Here is a 19,058-nt window from a genome sequence, read left to right on the forward strand (position 1 = left end):
ATAAAGGAACAACGGTACACTTTACCGACCCTAAAGAAGCCTGGAGATGGGCGGAATCACACATAGAGGGCGATTGGAGGCTGAACCGAAGGAACAGAAACGTGCATCTTGGCAACCCACCAGCCAGAGAACCCCCACCTGCCCAACCTCTGATCCGGGATGACAACCCCCCGCTGGCCGAGGGGGAGGGCTAAGACAATGATCGAAATGACAGCGGCACCGACTGAGTGTGGAACCAACTTCAGACGTGAATAAGGCATCAAGGTAACTGACATAGCTGAATAGTAAGATAGCGGCTGTTTCAAGCGAACACACGCCCCCGCCAGTTCAGTTTCGTGGAAACAGTTGTAGAAGTTGTAGAAACAGTAAGGATTGCTAAGGGCAATCTGAGCGGATACTAGTTGTACTTGGGTTGATGTTCGGGCGACAGGTACTTCATGTTGGGGCGGAGTATGGGGAGGGCACACAGGAGTTTGAAGTCGTACTAGAAATTGTTTACACAGTTCAATGTTTGAGGTTTGCCCGTGGTTTCAATCGGGCTCAAATGTTTATGCACACTGTAGATCGGAGCCTTGCTCCCTCTGAGGGTACTAAGTTTAATGTTGCAATACACACACAGCAGAATCTCCTACAGTCAGCTCCAAACCGGCATGATGGAGTCCATTAATAATAAAAATAATACGAAATCCATCAGGCTGATGACATGGAACGTGAATGGGCTGGGTAACTGCATCAAGATACGCCTTGTATTACAATATTTGAACCGTCACACACCAGATGTAGCGTTCTTAACCAAAACACACTTAGCTGGAACTAACTGCAACCTCTTCAGGCGATCCAATTACCGAACAGCATTACACGCTGGCTTCTCTATGGGGGCCCGCGGCGTATTAATCCTTATACACAAACGCCTCCCGTTTGATCTACTCTCTGTCACACAAGATCCGGGGGGTAGATATGTGCATGTGACCGGGACTCTCTGGGAACGCACCGTGTCCATGCTAGCCATTTATGCACCACCAACTTTGCTTACCGCCCTAATTGAAGACATAACTCTCATAATCACTGCAGAGCCCTCGAATTTGGTGATAGTGGGAGGAGACTTCAATGAAGTCATGAATCTGGAACTCGATCGCACGCATATTCGTGCAAGAAATCCCTCCACTCGGACCAAACTAGCCACCTTCACTGATGCAACAGGGCTAAAAGATGTGTGGAGGCACCTCCACCCCAATACGAGAGACTACTCGTTCCTCTCGGGGGCACATGCCTCCATGTCACGGCTGGACTATTTCTTTCTCCCAACATCTGAACTACACCTAGCTAATGCCACACAGCTCCTACCCAGAGGCATATCAGACCACTCTCCTCTCATATTAGAACTTTGCACTGGCAGACGAGTCCCTCCGCCCACTTGGAGACTAAATAATTATTACATGGGCTTCCCCGAACTAATAGAACAGGCCCAAAATGTCACAGAATCGTACTTTAAATTAAATGCAACGTCAGTGGGTAGCCCGATAACCGTATGGGAGGCATATAAACCGGTTCTAAGAGGGGAACTCATCTCCTGGATCTCCGCCCATAAAAAAAGCAGAAGGAATCACCCCGAGAGGCTGAGACGCGAGTGCAGAGGGCAGAGGTGGACCACCTAGCCCATAACACACCAGTAACACATTGCGCGTTACAACTAGCACAGAAACAGCTACACAATGTTGCACTGGATAATGCTAAACAGGCGCATGCAACGATGCGGGCTAGAGTGTATGAAACTGGGGGCAAAGCGGGTAAATTGTTGGCATGGCTGGAGAAGCGAGACGAGGGGCTCAGGCATGTCAGAGCGATTAAGACACAAGAGGACACACTGTTAACGACGGATAGAGACATAGCGGAGGGGTTCGCATCCTACTACAAGGAGCTCTATAAAGCACCAACTACCCCCATTAATACCGCAGCCCTATCAGGAATTACCCTCCCGACACTAACACCCAATCAAAGTGCCCTGCTAGAGTCTGACATCTCGGAGGAGGAGTTGTCCGCAGCCATGGCGGATCTCCAAGCCGGAAAAACCCTGGGACCCAATGGCTTCCCCGTTGAGATGTGGAAGAAAATAGGACCTAATGTAGTCACCCCACACTTACTTAAAATGTACGAAACCTGCCGGAGTGAGGGATCCCTCCCGTTGGACCTGAGATTGGCTACTATAGTTGTAATACCCAAAGCGGATAAGCCACCAGATAGATGCGGTTCTTACAGACCCATCTCACTTATTAACACTGAAACCAAAATCCTAGCCAAAACATTAGCCAACCGACTTCAACAAATCATAACTTCCTTAATTCATCCGGATCAGTGTGGATTCATGCCGCAGAGATCCACCCGTATGAACATACACCGGCTGCATACAGCAATAGAAAATGCGGGCACAATTCGGGGCCCACTAGCCCTATTGGCGGTGGACTTCGAAAAAGCGTTCGACTCAATCAACTGGGAGGCGATCTGGGAAATAATGCATGGAATGGGATTCGGACCCCAGTTTATGAGCTGGATCAAACTACTCTATAAATCACAACTAGCAGTCACAAAGGTAAACGGTCACATATCAAAACCCTTTAAGATAGGAAGGGGGACCAGGCAAGGATGCCCACTGTCTGCCATGATATTTGCAATAGCTATCGAACCCCTCACAATAATCCTGAGGAATGATGTAACTTGGCAAGGCTTCCGCTGGTCAGAAAACTGGGAAGACAAAGTGTCCCTGCATGCGGATGATTTACTGATATATCTACAAGATCCAGTAAGATCCTGCCCCATAGTGACTACCCTACTGCAGGAATACGGTGCGTTCAGTGGACTGCGGGTCAACTGGGCGAAATCTACTCTGTTCCCGCTAACGCAGATAGAGGGAGTAATACCACCCCGATGCCCCTACCAGGTGGTGAGGGAACAGTTTAAATATCTAGGTATACTAATAACAAATAACCTGAATGATTATACCCCCAGGAACTTACAACCGGTGTTGACACTGGTCGTCCCTTCCGTTGACACTACTCGGTAGAGCTGTGCTCTTCAAAATGATGTCCCTGCCCCGACTGCTATATGTACTTCAAAACGCCCCGCTATATATTCCCCCAAATATGTTCAGAAAGATAGACCAATCACTTCGAAAGTTGCTGTGGAATAACGGCCACCCACGCATAGCACTGGCCACGCTCCAAAGATCCATTTGGGAAGGCGGAATAGGACTCCCTTGAATGCAGACGTACTACTGGGCTAGCCAACTGACAATAGTAAATGACCAACTGCACGGGGACACAGCTGCACCACACAACAAATCACTAGAAGAAAGCACTCTCGAGAGGCCGGTCATGCAGTATCTCTACAAGAAGAGAACCCGAACACTCACCTCCAACATGCGTACACACATAACGCAAATTTGGGCAGAGGCACACAGATTTGTGGGATGGGGGGATAAACTATCACAGTCCCAACCTGTATGGAACAACAGAAACCTCCCGGGTGTATACACGCTTCCGAAATGGCCAAACTGGAATCAACATGGAACATGCACATTGGGTGACATTGTGAGAGAAGGCAGCGTAATTCCATTTGAGGAACTGGCGACCCGCCTCGCACTCCCCCAAACTGAACAATATCACTATATCCAATTACAACATGCACTACAGGACATTCTTCCTGAGGGGACCTCCCTACTGGAATACACCCCGATAGAAAGAAATCTCTTCCCTGAACCGATTAATCAGAAAGTGACATCGACCCTGTACAGCGCCATAACCTCTTTTGGCACGACAGAATTGCTGGCGTTACAAACCAAATGGGAGGCCGATGTGGGTGCAATATTACTGGAGGAATGGGTCACGGCGCTGATGTTCCCAAGAGAAATAGCCATATCATCAAGACTCAGACTGATCCAGTTAAAGATATTGCACAGAAATATTACCCTAGGGTTGCCCTCTATAAATGGGGAAAGATAAATGATCCAACTTGTTTGAGATGTAAAACAGAAGAGGGTACCTTTTTCCATATTTTGTGGGACTGTGCACACATTCGACAATTTTGGGGGGCATGCTGCAATGATCTATCTAGAGTCATGGGCAAGTCGATACCTATGGACCCTAAGCTTTTACTACTGGGAATGGATGAAGAAATCGAATTGTCCAGATACGAAAAACTCCTGTTTTCTACCACAACCGCTCTGATCAAACGAAATATTGCTCATAAATGGAGGTCGGACCTGACACCGAGCTATGAACAATGGGTAACGGACGTTGATATGTGTGTTGCAATGGAGCGTAGGGTATACTCGGCCAGAGGATGCCCAGCCAAGGCGCAGAAAATATGGCAAAAATGGGAGGACGTCCACTGATGCTTTTAACAGACAATGGGTCATCAGAACACAGATGAGATAAATCGGGTGCCCCTTGGCGCTCACAGAAAAGGGGGGAATAAAGGAGGCGACCCCTACGCAGGGGCAAACATACCCTGCCGCTAGCCCCTGTGTATAATAAGGGAGATGTTTTACGTTTTATGACTTATGATTTATGATTTATGATTGTCTGCTTCTCTTCTAAGGCCTCTATCGGCAGTGTGCACGTACAGTATTGTTTTGTTTGTTTGTGTTTCAAAATCAATAATATATGTGATTAAAAAAAAAAACAAATCATGGACTTTGTCTTTGTGACATTAACCGACAGGCCATGTATGTCACGAAATTCCACAAAGGCACTTAATTCTGCTTTAAGGCCAGCCGTAATAGGGGATGCATTATAGTGTGCATAATTGAAAGAGGTAAGTCAAGGACTCGAAGTGTGTCCCAGAGATGTGATCTTGGTACAATGTAAAAAGCCATATGCAGGTCGATGAACACAGCATATACACTCATTTTTGTAAGTGTGGCGTATTTACTGCATATTAGGTGAAGGCAGAGATTCTGATTGTTTGTACTTACTCTGCTACTGAAACCCAACTGTGACCTCATTTTCCACTATCCACGCTTCCAGGTGCTCCAGGACTGCTCAAGCATATATCTTCCGAACAACATCTAAAAGGGAGATGGGACAATAATTGGTAGGAGCTTCCCTAGCAACTGTTTTGAAGATAGGCACAATTTCTGCATTGGTCCATGAGGCGCGTACCACACTATGCTAAAGGGCCACATTAAAGAGTTTTGTTAAATAAGAGATCCGGATTTCCGGCTGTGATGCATAAAAGTCCACAAGAACCTTATTTGGTCCCAGGGCCTTACCCAGCTTTTGCCTCCTAAGCACTCAACCAATATCTTCGATGGTCAAGACCAGCGGTGTGAGATTACATGGTGGGTCACAGCATGTAGACTCCTGCTCTGATACACTCCCAAAGACCCTAGTTCAGTGTATAATCTAGAAAAATGTGTCATCCAATATTACAGATAACGCCCTGTAAATTGTTACAGTCCGACCCCATAAAATGTATACGCGTCCAGATTAGATTATATATTAATGAAACAAGGTCAGGAGCCTACGATGAAGGGAGCATCGATCAGGTGGTCGGGCCATGATTTGGTGAAAGCTGCAATCCTTTTAGGAGATAAAATTCAAAGGAAAGGAGATGGATATATGACTCCATACTATTCAAGGATAAGGTCTTCGACACTGCGATGCGGGTAAATGAGGGTTAATATTTGAAACTTTTTTCTAGAGAATGAGATGGGGAGGTAGCATTGAACATGATGTTGGAGGCAGGCAACGCCACCATTTGAGGGTTATTGAAGGCTGAAGGGGTGGCGAAGAAGAGGGAAGGGTGCTAATAGAAGACACACTGAAAGGGGAGATTATGAAGTTTGAGGAGCAGATACAGAGTAGGGAGGTAGACAAAGATCCTTTGATCAGAGATAAACTTGGCAAGAGGAAGGCTTTGTACTCTCTATGGATGGATACGGCGTACACATGGCTCCATTTCTGTAAACAGGCATTTTATGAAAAGATGGAAAAGACAAATGAAATGCTGGCAAACAGATTGAAGGAACGACAAGCTGAAAGGGGGGCTGAATAAGATTACAAATGAACAGGGGGGAACGGCGACAAATCCAGAGGGAATAGCCTGAAGATTTGAAGACTACTACCAAGACCTCTATAGGATGGAAGAGGGGATAGGGAACAGAGAGGTGAATGCCTTCCTAGATGGAATGGAACTATAAAAATTGAGGGAGGACGAACACACTGCGTTGGAAGACCCCATTGCACTGTCAGAGGTATTGAATGCAATATCCTCTATGAAAGTGGGGAAAGCACCAGGGAACAACAGGTTCACTTCCAATTTCTATGAAAGAGACAGCAATGTTATTGCACTATTTTTGCAAAAATTGTTCAAATTTATATTAGAAGGAGCAGGAGCTCCAGAGTCATTCCTGGGGTATATTTCTTCATAAAGAAGAGCGCACCAAGGAAGAGTGTGGCTCTTACAGACCTATCTCCCTGCTTAACTGCAACACACAGATATTCACAAGTGTACTGGCAAGGCGGCTTGGCTATTTTCTCCGCAACTTAATTCATACAGATCAGGTTGGTTTTGTATGTGACCGATAGGGATCTGACAATATTAGGAAGACCTTAGATTTGATGGTGACCCAGAAGAAAGGGGCAGACTCTGCTTCTGTCTCTAGATGCTGAACAGGGGTTTGGCAAGGTAGGGTGGAGGTTCTTGTTCGTGACCCTTAGGAAAATAGGCTTTGGACCCATATGGAGGAATGGGATGGTAGCTCTATATAGACGACCAACGGCACTGGTTTCGGTGAATGGCTTGGTGTCGGACAAGTTCCCTCTGGGGAGAGGGACGAGACAGGAATGTCCACTTTCACCCCTGTTGTTCGCCCTCTCGATAGAGCCATAGGAAATAGTGATTAGAAAAGATGAGGGCATTAAAGGGCTTGTGGCTTTATTTGCTGACAATATCGTGGCGTACTTGGTAACAACAGTAGAATCCTTGCCACAGTTGATTGGAAGGTTGGCAGTATTTGGGGCTGTCTCTGATTTTAAGGTCAGCCGAAGCAAGTCAGTGGCATTGCCACTTGGGAAAGGTTCGGGAAGGGTTAGCCAAATGCTAGCGTAACTAAAGATTCCAATAAACAAAGCAAGCATTACATATTTGGGGGTTCATATTACAATTGTGGGAAAGGATTGTTAAGGATTTGGGGTACTGGGAGAAAATGACGCTGTCATGGGGAGGAACGTTGACTACGGTCAAGATGAACCTCTTTCCAAGATGGCTATTTTTGTTTCAAATGTTTCCAGTTGATATCCCACATTCCTTTTTTGAGGAGGTGGAACAGTGTTAATGAAGTTTTCATGGTAGGGTGAGAAGGCAAGAATTTCATATGCCAACTTCACTTGCAGTAAAGAGGAGGGGGGAGCAGGCCTGCCACATTTAGAACATTACTATAGAGCAGTGCAGAGGAAAGTTATGATAGATCTCCTTTGGAATAATACGGGGAAGCAATGAGTGCAATTATAAAATGGAGAGCTGGCGCTGGTGACTCTGGGGGAATGGCTGTGGGTTCTGCAGGATCGATTGACAAGCAGAATTAAAAATCACCCTGTGTTGCAGGTGTTATGGGACCATTGGAGAAATCAAAGGGCTAAAGAGGGAGTGACAGCGTGGCCATAGCCCCTTAGTTGTATATGGGCACCTCCACTGAGGGACTTGATTCATAGGCTTCTTCGTTTCCAACAGTGGTATGAAATGGGGCTGGTGAAGGTGGGTCAATTATGGAAGGATGAGACGTTCTTAGACATCAGACAGTTACAGGAACTACTGAACATTAGTTTTTTATCCCCATTTGTGTATATGAGTCGAAAGGGGTGTTGACAGATTCGAGGTGGTACGGGAACCTGGAAAGACCATTAACTGGCTTTGCACAAGTACAGGACAGACCGACATCCATCAAGGGCTTGGTATCTAACCTATATCAGGTACTCAATGGAGTGTGGGGAGGGGGTTCAAACACGCAGAGGAAGCATTGGGTGCGAGATTTGGAAAAGCAATTGGGAGAAGGTGAATGGATGCAGATTTGCCGCGGGGCATGGCAAGCCTCCTCATCAATGCAATACAAGATGACTCATTTTAGGCTACTACACAGGTGTCAATACCACCTGCAGAAATTGGTGCAATGTATGAGGGGATCAGTCCTAAATGTTGGAGTGGATGTGGAGAGACAGGGTTGTATTGGCACATGTGGTGGAATTGCCCGAAGGTGCAGTCGTTCCGGAAGGAGGTTCCAGGGTAGATAAGGGAGGTGGACAGGAGGCAAAGGGCTCTGGTTGGAAGAGAAGGGGTAACAACTAAATAGTGTGCCAATGTTTAGTGCAGAAACGTGTTGTTGGCAGTGAGAGCATGCCTCACCATCCCCTGGAAGAGACTGCCATTGCCCACTCATAGGGATTGGCTGGGGATGGTGAAAGAGATTTATGAGATGGAAAATCTTACGGAATTGCTACTAGAGCACCCAAGGACCTTGGGAATGTAGTAGTTGGCTTTTCTGGAAAGCATGCAAGTGTCGAATAGGAACAGGGAGGCAGGAGTGCAGGGGAACCGAGCAGCACATGGAAAAGGTTATTTGAGGAACATCTATGTAGGTTGATAAGGAGCAGGACGAAAGGGGAAGGGGGAGAGAACGGGAAGAGTAGGGGGGAAGGCTAGGAAGGGTTGGATTGGGAAGTTGTGGCAGTGGAAATAGAGGTTGACAGGGGAGAGGGAGAGGATGGGGCGGTTTTGAAGAGGTTTGTTATTTTCTTTTTTGTGTGTGTTCCTTCCTCTATGGTATAACAAATGTAACATTATATGGGATATTCGATGACGATGCCATGTTAGTGAGTGGAACTAATGCCACATGTTTGGAAATAGAACAATGAAAACCAAATAAAAAGAGGTTTAAAAAAAACACGGTTTCTTTTACTGTCTGTGATTTGTATTCTCTCAATGGGTTTCTCTTTTTGCCCGCCCACCTCTTTCCCTCGCTCTCTCCTACACTGCTCCTTTCTTCACCATTGTTTTCTTTCAATGCACCCGTCCCTCTCTTCTGTGGTCTCATTAGAGAAGCTGTGCACTCTGAAAGAAGGATTTTATCGCTACTTTGATTCATTTATTCATTCATTTATGCATTCACTCATGCATTCATTGAAATGTAATGCCCATGGACATGAAAAAGGGATTCCTCTGTGACCGTCCTTTGCTATTTCCCTAGTAGAATTCTTGACCACAAGCCGTAACAAAATGGCTTGTGAGCTACTTTTTATGCAAACAAAAAAAAGATTATCGCCCTAGGAGTTATCCAGGATACTAAATCCAATAATCCTTTCAGACGGTGGGCCCTCGTGGGATGGTAACAGGCCACTGCTAGCATTGAAAGCGCTTCCTATTCTCTGGTACTGGGCTGTTATCACTATACATCCCGCCCGCACTGAAGACAATGATCCTCATTACAAGGTTGGCGGTAACCCGCCAGGTGCTACCAGCGGGTTGCCGCCAACCCTGTAACACTGATTCCGCCCCCTGATATCCCGGTGCCACCAGGATATCACAAGTGGCGGTTGAACAGTAAATCCCCATTCCACGGAGTCTGAAAGAACTCCATGGGAATGGGGACACAGAAGCACCGGCACGGTTGCTAACATTGCTGGTGCTTCAGTGAGAGACATGCCAGTAGGGGCCTGATATCCGAGCTCCTACCGACATTCTCCTAGTACGGCAGTCCGGAAAGGGTGCTGGTACGTTGCTACCGACACCCTTATTTTGGAACCGCCGTACTTGGAATGTGGGCCAATATTGGCAAATTAATACTTTTCTTTTCCAAGTATTTTAGAGAGAAAAATAAAGATTAATATACAATGCTTCACACCTAACGTGGAAAATCACCCCTATTGTGAATACACAAAGGAGTATCCACCAGAAACCTGATGACTTGGGCTCTGATGAAAAACGAAGACATTGTGATGCCTTTACTGATGGCAAATAGCATAGCAAGTGATACTTTTTGCTCATATGTCCTATATACACCTGGGCGAGTGCATCGGAAAGGAACATAGGGGGCTGCTGGAAAAGCGTGACGTCATATGAGCTGCCGAAGTTCATTGATAAATGGTGAACACTCAGGTCTGTTGGACCATTTTATTTACAAGGGGATCCGATTATGTCCAAAGATTGCCTGTGAGCTGTGTTTCTTTCTAAAAACAGAAGTGGGACACAAAACAGCATTATGACAATCACAATTAGCCAGAACAGGTCAATAAACATCCAAAAACAGGCAGACATTCTGGAGTGGGTTCACTATAAAAGAGGGCAAGTGGTACGAGCGCCTGGAGACCATGAAAATGGCAGGAGTGCATGGTAAACATCATAGTAACATAACATAGCATAACACATTCACTACAAACCAGTATCAGCAGTCTTCTTCGTTGCAGTGATGCAGGTCACCCTACTAATAGCAGCCAACCGAATAGAGCAGCAATGAGCCAAGGATGCAGCCCTGCAGCCCCCCAGCAGGCATCCCTGCAGCCCCCCTTACAGCCTCCCAAACGCACTCTAGAATGCCCTTAAAGACCTGCCCAGCAGCACATATCAGGCAGCCAGAAAGCCCTCCTGCAACACTAACCAGCAGCCCCACCGCAGCAGACAGGCCTAGCAGTTTCAGGACAGCATGCACATCAGCATTAACTTAGTAGAAGAGGAAGAGGAGGAAAGTACCAAGAGTGTATATGTCAAGGGTGTATAAGCCTGGGCATGAGGGACCAGACAGTGCTTGCCGCCTACTGGTTAGACACGGCCACAGTACATGAAATCATGTCTGGCAATTAGGAAGACAAATAACTCATCAGAGATCAGAATGCAAATCCCCCTATATTAAAGCTGTTCAGTGCCTTGCACTTATTTGGAAGAAACTCATTCCAGGGTACCATGGAACGTGCACATGTGTGTTACACAGCCCTGAATCTCCAACTTTACACGGGTCCTAGATGCATGATGTGAAACGTAGAATACAACAGCATATTCGCTGGGGATACATCTGCTATCAATGGCATGGAAGCTACATGCTGTGCAGTTGCTGAATGTCCCAGGCTGGTCTGTGCCCTGGAGTGCACACACATGTCCCATGTAACACCCATGATCAAGAGCAGGTCTGTTAAAACAGGCACTTCTAGCACATCAGAGTGCCCCTGGCCTTCATAAACAGGCATGTATTCATTTAAGTTAATAATAATCATGTGAAACAGTTGGCTGCCACTGCTCTTTGATAGACTACAGCAATGCTGTACCTCAGTGCTAGAAAACATACAACTTGTGCAGAAAGGCATGCCTTTTCAAAGTTGACATAATTTGGCTTTTAGCTGAAAGCACTCCTTGCATATGTCATTGTGAGTGAACACTCGGGTGATGGGACGTGACCTGCACCACAATGGAACTCTCGGCAATCACATATGACAACAAACACTATATTATGTGACTTAAAAATGCCCACAAACTTTCATTTTGCACACAACACTGGTGAATGAATGACAATTAAAGAACCTTATCACAACTTCTAACCAGGGTACAACACCCAGCCCTTTATGGCAAGGTCTCCCGCCCATGAAGACATGTATTCAACGTGTTGGTTGTGCCCTCCAAACGTAGATGTAAAGCCTCAAAATGTCTGGACTTCTCAAAATCCATGCATGGGCATTGCCTTCTCCCAAGTACAACCATTGCTCACAAGCGGCTCTGTTCCTTCCTGCAGGAGACTCACCCAGCCAGTGACACTGAGGCAGCATTGCTACAATGGGCCCAAAACCAGCACCTGGAACACCACAGAGCGGGCATTTAGGGTGACTGTATCGGATGTCTACACAGGACAGCCAGTCAGGTTTTACAGTACACACCTGGGGCCAAATTACAGAAACTTTGCTGCGGTGCAAGTGGAATGTTGCACAATATTAGCACTAGGGCAAAGTTTTACCTATTTTCTAAAACACTGAGACATATTAAAAAAAAATCTATTACACCATGATAAGTGCAGTTTGGCATGGTATAAGCACCAGGGCATAAACGGTACATGCTCACTGCATTATTGCAACAGGGTAAGGTTTGCCCTAGTGATAATACGGGATGGTATTAGCACTAGGGCATACTTTGCCCTGGTGAAGAAATGCATCGTAAATGTATCTTTTTTATCAAGGAAACGCTGCAGCATATGTTTTGCACACACAGGGCCTCATCATGAGTTGGGCGGTATCCCGAGTGAGATAACGCCCAGCTTTATTTGCGTTACCACCCACCCATCTGCCGGTATTACCGCCGGATCCCGGGTTCAGCAGTACATGTTATTCCCAATTTCCCATTGGGTCCAAAGGACCCAATGGGAATTTTCTTGCGCCATTACCGCCAGCGGTATTAACGCACAGTAATTGCTCTGACAATTGTCATTTGTCCAGTGTGTTTACCCCCAGCTCCGACCTGGGGCTACTGCCCTACTCGTAATGAGGCCCACAGTCTTTTTAAAATTATTCATTCATTTTTTTGGATGAGTCAGAGGAAAAAAACAGATGTGCATCCAGCGCACCGCTTCATAAGGCCCCACAATCCCGACAGGGCTTACCATACGAGTGGGTGGTGGGATGGGAGTCCTCCAGGCCTCGTGCTGAGTGGGAAGCCTGTGCTGCTCCCAATGGCTTTGTTGATGAAAGGAGGCAGGTGAGGGCCCAGACAGGAGGCTTGCAAACGGGCCTCGGGAGGTGGGACAGCCTTCACCTGCCAGCGTACCTGATTGGGCCTTAGGATGGGAGAGGGCCCAATCGGCACTGGGCCTCACACAGCTTGATGAATGGAGGCAAGGAAGGGACCAGAAAGGAGCTATGCACCTTGTGTAGCTCTTTGGGAAGCTTGGTCAAGTGTGGCGTGAACTAATGCAAAACATCTATTTCCCTATATAGGCTTGAGGAATGACGAGAAGTTTACTGTGCAATCATGAACCTTGTCATAACCTTCCATCAAGGAGTCAGAGGGGCCAGAAACCTTAAAAAAAATGTGTTTGTCATCTGCATATGAATGATATTGTAACTGAAACCTTTGTAAGATCTTCATCAAAGTTTGAACATACAGATTGAACAATAGGGGTGACAGAGGTATTATAATGTATACCTGTGTATATTTGAATGTGTATTTATTTTATAATAGTTGCTGACGCTTCCTTTCCTCAAAACTGGGACAGGGTTTTTAAATTTAAAAAAACACCTCTCAGGACAGGGGGACAGAGGGACCAATTCCAGGACTGTCCCGGCAAAACTGGGACGTCTGCTCACCCTATACACACACATGCACACAGACGGCCAGAAAGGGTGCTTTGATAATCACATACATACATTCCCTCAGAATCTGACTCTACATGTCATGCTATGCTCCGAGACCACACATACATGTCCAGAGGTCTCAGGGTCCAATAATGTATATTACGTGTGCTTATGGAAATACATACCCGCAGAAGTGACCTCATAACATATGCAGACCTGTCGGATAACAACTGTGCTCAACAGATTACATGTTAGTGCAAGGCAATTCTTGATGTGTTGGTAAGACTATCAACATACATCTCTGTGTCTAAAAGTGCAGGGAACTGCAGAGAAATGCAAATAATAAACAGACTGTGGAAGTCTATAGTAGAAGACCGGCTGCCCAATGTGCATGACCACAGAGGAAGTGTAATGTATTTGTAGGAGTGAAGCAAGACCTAGGTGTGCAAGGGACTGTAATGGATTTCAGTTTCTCTGATGAAAACATGGAAAGAGTACTAATGGAGACCCCTACAAATAAGAACCATCACTGAATTCTGATCAAGTGGCGCAACACATATACCAGTCTTACCTTTAAAAGCACACACAACATTAATACGCAGCATGATTGGGCAAAATGCCACACAGTTTGCAATTTGTTTTGGCTAATGTATGACTTCTTCACTAAGCGGGCACCCCTGGTCTGATGCCCTGTAGTATATAGTACCACTGCACAATTATGGGAAAGAAACATGCAGCTCAATCAAAACTCAACATTATTTAAATACATTAAATAAAGACTGTCCCCAAGCTTTATGTATGGAAAGTCACCAAAATATTACACAAAAAAATGAAAATAGACTGCCAGCTTGAATCTCACTATTTCTCACACACTTGCATACATTTATATAGTCAATGACATGTTTATTACCTTCTAAATACCAATAGACCTTCTGATTTGTCTTCTGATGCTTGTCAGTTAATTATATCACCACTTCCTTAGCCACCACAACATTACCAGCTTACACATAAAGTTACTTTGCAAATAATACCGAGAGCTTTGCTTTCCCCAATAACACAAGCAATTTATGGTAAAAGAGAATGGTTACATTTATATACATATATTTATATCACTTTGCAGCTTGTGCAGAATGTAGGTTCTTATGTATTGCATGCACGTTTTGCAGGTCTGGGTTAGGAAAGCAGCGTTATCAATTTTGGATGCACAGACTATTTCGACTCACCCACCCTAACTGGCAGAATGCTTTGATAGTTTTATTAAACAGGTATACGCATATGTCGCCTCTCACTTTACTAATAAAATGCCACTTTGCACTTTCTAGAATGAGGTGTATATGGTATTTACAGTCACATAATTATTATTGTAGTATAAATAACACAATTTAACTCTCATTTAGCATTCCTTATTAAATAGCTATGGCCTTCATCAAACACATATTATAAAGAAGATCTTCATTAGGCTATCATACGGAGGTCTTCATATCACAGTTTACTGTTAACTATTTCTGTGAAAATATTTTGGGTACAATTTAATCAGATTATAATTTACAAAAAATATTGCACAGACTGCATACAATGCCATCTGTATCACTGCACATACAATATAGGCCAATCCATCCACATAATAATGCTTATTATGGTGTCTTTACTCTTAGTACCAGTAAAAATCTCCTACCACAGTATGAAAGCATAACCAGATTGACTGCACAAATATAGGCTAGTCCAGCAACTTAATACCACTTATCATGTTTGCTTTACCCTTAATACCCAGTCCAAACAAATGCCACCTTGCAAATGCATAACCAGACTGGCTGCACCAATACAGGCCAGTCTTTCAAGGCAATAACACTCATCATGCGTTAACCCTCATGCTAGTAAAAATGTCATGCCACCATAAGAAAACATAACCAGACTTGCTGCACCAATGTAGGAAATGTAATGCCACTCTAAGAAAATATAACCAGACTGGCTGGTGATGTCTGCTGCACAAATGTAACCCTCCCTCCCCCCTAATTAGAAGCTCATTCTCGGGGACACATGCAAGCAAACAAGAAAACACATGCATACAGTATCCATACACATTCACCGTACACTTTCTTTCACCCATGTACCAACCCAACATATACTCTCTCGTTCACACACGCACCCATACAACCTACAATGTTATGTTCACTCTTGCATCCAAACATACACTCATTCATTCACACACAGTAACACGCACACATACATTTTTTCGCATACCTGCTGCTCCTGTCCTGATTATGCTCTGCCTTAGTCTCCAACAATGACCCTTCGCCTCCTACACAGCACGAGCAGGAACCAGGAAGAGAGAGCTCCCGGGTTTCTGGTCATTCACAGGGTCCAAACCTATTTCAACTTAACGCTGCTGGGCCACTAGATGTGAATGGAGGTGGAGGAGAGACCCCTATACACATTCAACCATGCCATCCCCCAGGCTGCATCCGCAATGGGACATGCAAGAAGCAAAACGCTGCCAGCACTGCATTGCTCATTGGACATGCGTGCTGGAGTTTTTGAACTGCCAAATGGAAAGTACTTTTCCCTTTGACAGTTAAAGCCAGCACAGGAGTGCTCAGCCAGCTTCTCACAGAAGAAATGTTTAACACCTGAGAAAATGCTGCTTCCTATCAGGTTTCCAAAATTGTTGCAAAGTTCTCAGCAAAGACTGGTCGGCATACTAACAGAAGAAATAAATATTTAAAACAAAAGCTTGGCAACAGCATTGCAAGGCTCAGAGGTTCTGTAATCCATCTTTTGTTTTCATCAACTTTCCCTATTTTCATAATTCTGTCTTTGGCCAAGTCGAAAATTGCACTGGGTCACTTAAAGGTGTGGGTTAATTTAAAAATATGCAGCAGATATGTTGCACGTCTTGGTGGGGGGCACAGGTGGAAGCAATAGGGGTGACAGTGGATAGTGGGGATAAATAGAAATAACTTGCACAACATGGCCAATGGAAATACACCAACAGAAGTCCTCAACATGCTTTCTGCATCACTGAGCAAGTGAATGACAAAAGGGCCGTTTTAATATGTATTTCAAGCTCTCTATAAACATTCATAAAAATGGGCTATAGGAACACCAGCAGTAACAACTACCAATGAGGAACCTGTCCAATGCTGAGCCAAAACAGAACAAATGCACATCTTTGATAAAAGGCCACTATGAGATTGCATCCCTGAATACTGGATGACATTGAAGAAAGAAAGACGACTACATTGCTTGTAAGGAACAACAATGTAACATCAGAATTCTATTTCTGGGGGCGTGGCTTGACGCCTTCGAAGATGGCCACTTAGCCCCAGCATTCCGTCCTATCTACTACAAAATAAGGCATTATTATACATTTCATAGGTCATTTTCCTTACTTTTTTTTTTTTAGTTCATCTGCTCCTCATCAGGCTTCGGTGCTGCTTTGCCATCGCATTAGACGCAGAAAAAGCCTTTGACTGTGTCAATTGGGATTTTATGTTTCAGTCTTTACATTGGCACGGTTGTGGTGATGCATTTAACTGTCCTATATACACCTGGGCGAGTGCATCGGAAAGGAACATAGGGGGCTGCTGGAAAAGCGTGACGTCATTTGAGCTGCCGAAGTTCATTGATAAATGGTGAACACTCAGGTCTGTTGGACCATTTTATTTACAAGGGGATCCGATTATGTCCAAAGATTGCCTGTGAGCTGTGTTTCTTTCTAAAAACAGAAGTGGGACACAAAACAGCATTATGACAATCACAATTAGCCAGAACAGGTCAATAAACATCCAAAAACAGGCAGACATTCTGGAGTGGGTTCACTATAAAAGAGGGCAAGTGGTACGAGCGCCTGGAGACCATGAAAATGGCAGGAGTGCATGGTAAACATCATAGTAACATAACATAGCATAACACATTCACTACAAACCAGTATCAGCAGTCTTCTTCGTTGCAGTGATGCAGGTCACCCTACTAATAGCAGCCAACCGAATAGAGCAGCAATGAGCCAAGGATGCAGCCCTGCAGCCCCCCAGCAGGCATCCCTGCAGCCCCCCTTACAGCCTCCCAAACGCACTCTAGAATGCCCTTAAAGACCTGCCCAGCAGCACATATCAGGCAGTCAGAAAGCCCTCCTGCAACACTAACCAGCAGCCCCACCGCAGCAGACAGGCCTAGCAGTTTCAGGACAGCATGCACATCAGCATTAACTTAGTAGAAGAGGAAGAGGAGGAAAGTACCAAGAGTGTATATGTCAAGGGTGTATATGCCTGGGCATGAGGGACCAGACAGTGCTTGCCGCCTACTGCTTAGACACGGCCACAGTACATGAAATCATGTCTGGCAATTAGGAAGACAAAGAACACATCAGAGATCAGAATGCAAATCCCCCTATATTAAAGCTGTTCAGTGTCTTGCACTTATTTGGAAGAAACTCATTCCAGGGTACCATGGAACGTGCACATGTGTGTTACACAGCCCTGAATCTCCAACTTTACACGGGTCCTAGATGCATGATGTGAAACGTAGAATACAACAGCATATTCGCCGGGGATACATCTGCTATCAATGGCATGGAAGCTACATGCTGTGCAGTTGCTGAATGTCCCAGGCTGGTCTGTGCCCTGGAGTGCACACACATGTCCCATGTAACACCCATGATCAAGAGCAGGTCTGTTAAAACAGGCACTTCTAGCACATCAGAGTGCCCCTGGCCTTCATAAACAGGCATGTATTCATTTAAGTTAATAATAATCATGTGAAACAGTTGGCTGCCACTGCTCTTTGATAGACTACAGCAATGCTGTACCTCAGTGCTAGAAAACATACAACTTGTGCAGAAAGGCATGCCTTTTCAAAGTTGACATAATTTGGCTTTTAGCTGAAAGCACTCCTTGCATATGTCATTGTGAGTGAACACTCGGGTGATGGGACGTGACCTGCACCACAATGGAACTCTCGGCAATCACATATGACAACAAACACTATATTATGTGACTTAAAAATGCCCACAAACTTTCATTTTGCACACAACACTGGTGAATGAATGACAATTAAAGAACCTTATCACAACTTCTAACCAGGGTACAACACCCAGCCCTTTATGGCAAGGTCTCCCGCCCATGAAGACATGTATTCAACGTGTTGGTTGTGCCCTCCAAACGTAGATGTAAAGCCTCAAAATGTCTGGACTTCTCAAAATCCATGCATGGGCATTGCCTTCTCCCAAGTACAACCATTGCTCAGAAGCGGCTCTGTTCCTTCCTGCAGGAGACTCACCCAGCCAGTGACACTGAGGCAGCATTGCTACAATGGGCCCAAAACCAGCACCTGGAACACCACAGAGCGGGCATTTAGGGTGACTGTATCGGATGTCTACACAGGACAGCCAGTCAGGTTTTACAGTACACACCTGGGGCCAAATTACAGAAACTTTGCTGCGGTGCAAGTGGAATGTTGCACAATATTAGCACTAGGGCAAAGTTTTACCTATTTTCTAAAACACTGAGACATATTAAAAAAAAACCTATTACACCATGATAAGTGCAGTTTGGCATGGTATAAGCACCAGGGCATAAACGGTACATGCTCACTGCATTATTGCAACAGGGTAAGGTTTGCCCTAGTGATAATACGGGATGGTATTAGCACTAGGGCATACTTTGCCCTGGTGAAGAAATGCATCGTAAATGTATCTTTTTTATCAAGGAAACGCTGCAGCGTATGTTTTGCACACACAGGGCCTCA

Source organism: Ambystoma mexicanum, chromosome 7p (genome assembly GCF_040938575.1).
Source record: "Ambystoma mexicanum isolate Mex_15411 chromosome 7p, UKY_AmexF1_1, whole genome shotgun sequence".
Taxonomy (NCBI): Eukaryota; Metazoa; Chordata; class Amphibia; order Caudata; family Ambystomatidae; genus Ambystoma; species Ambystoma mexicanum.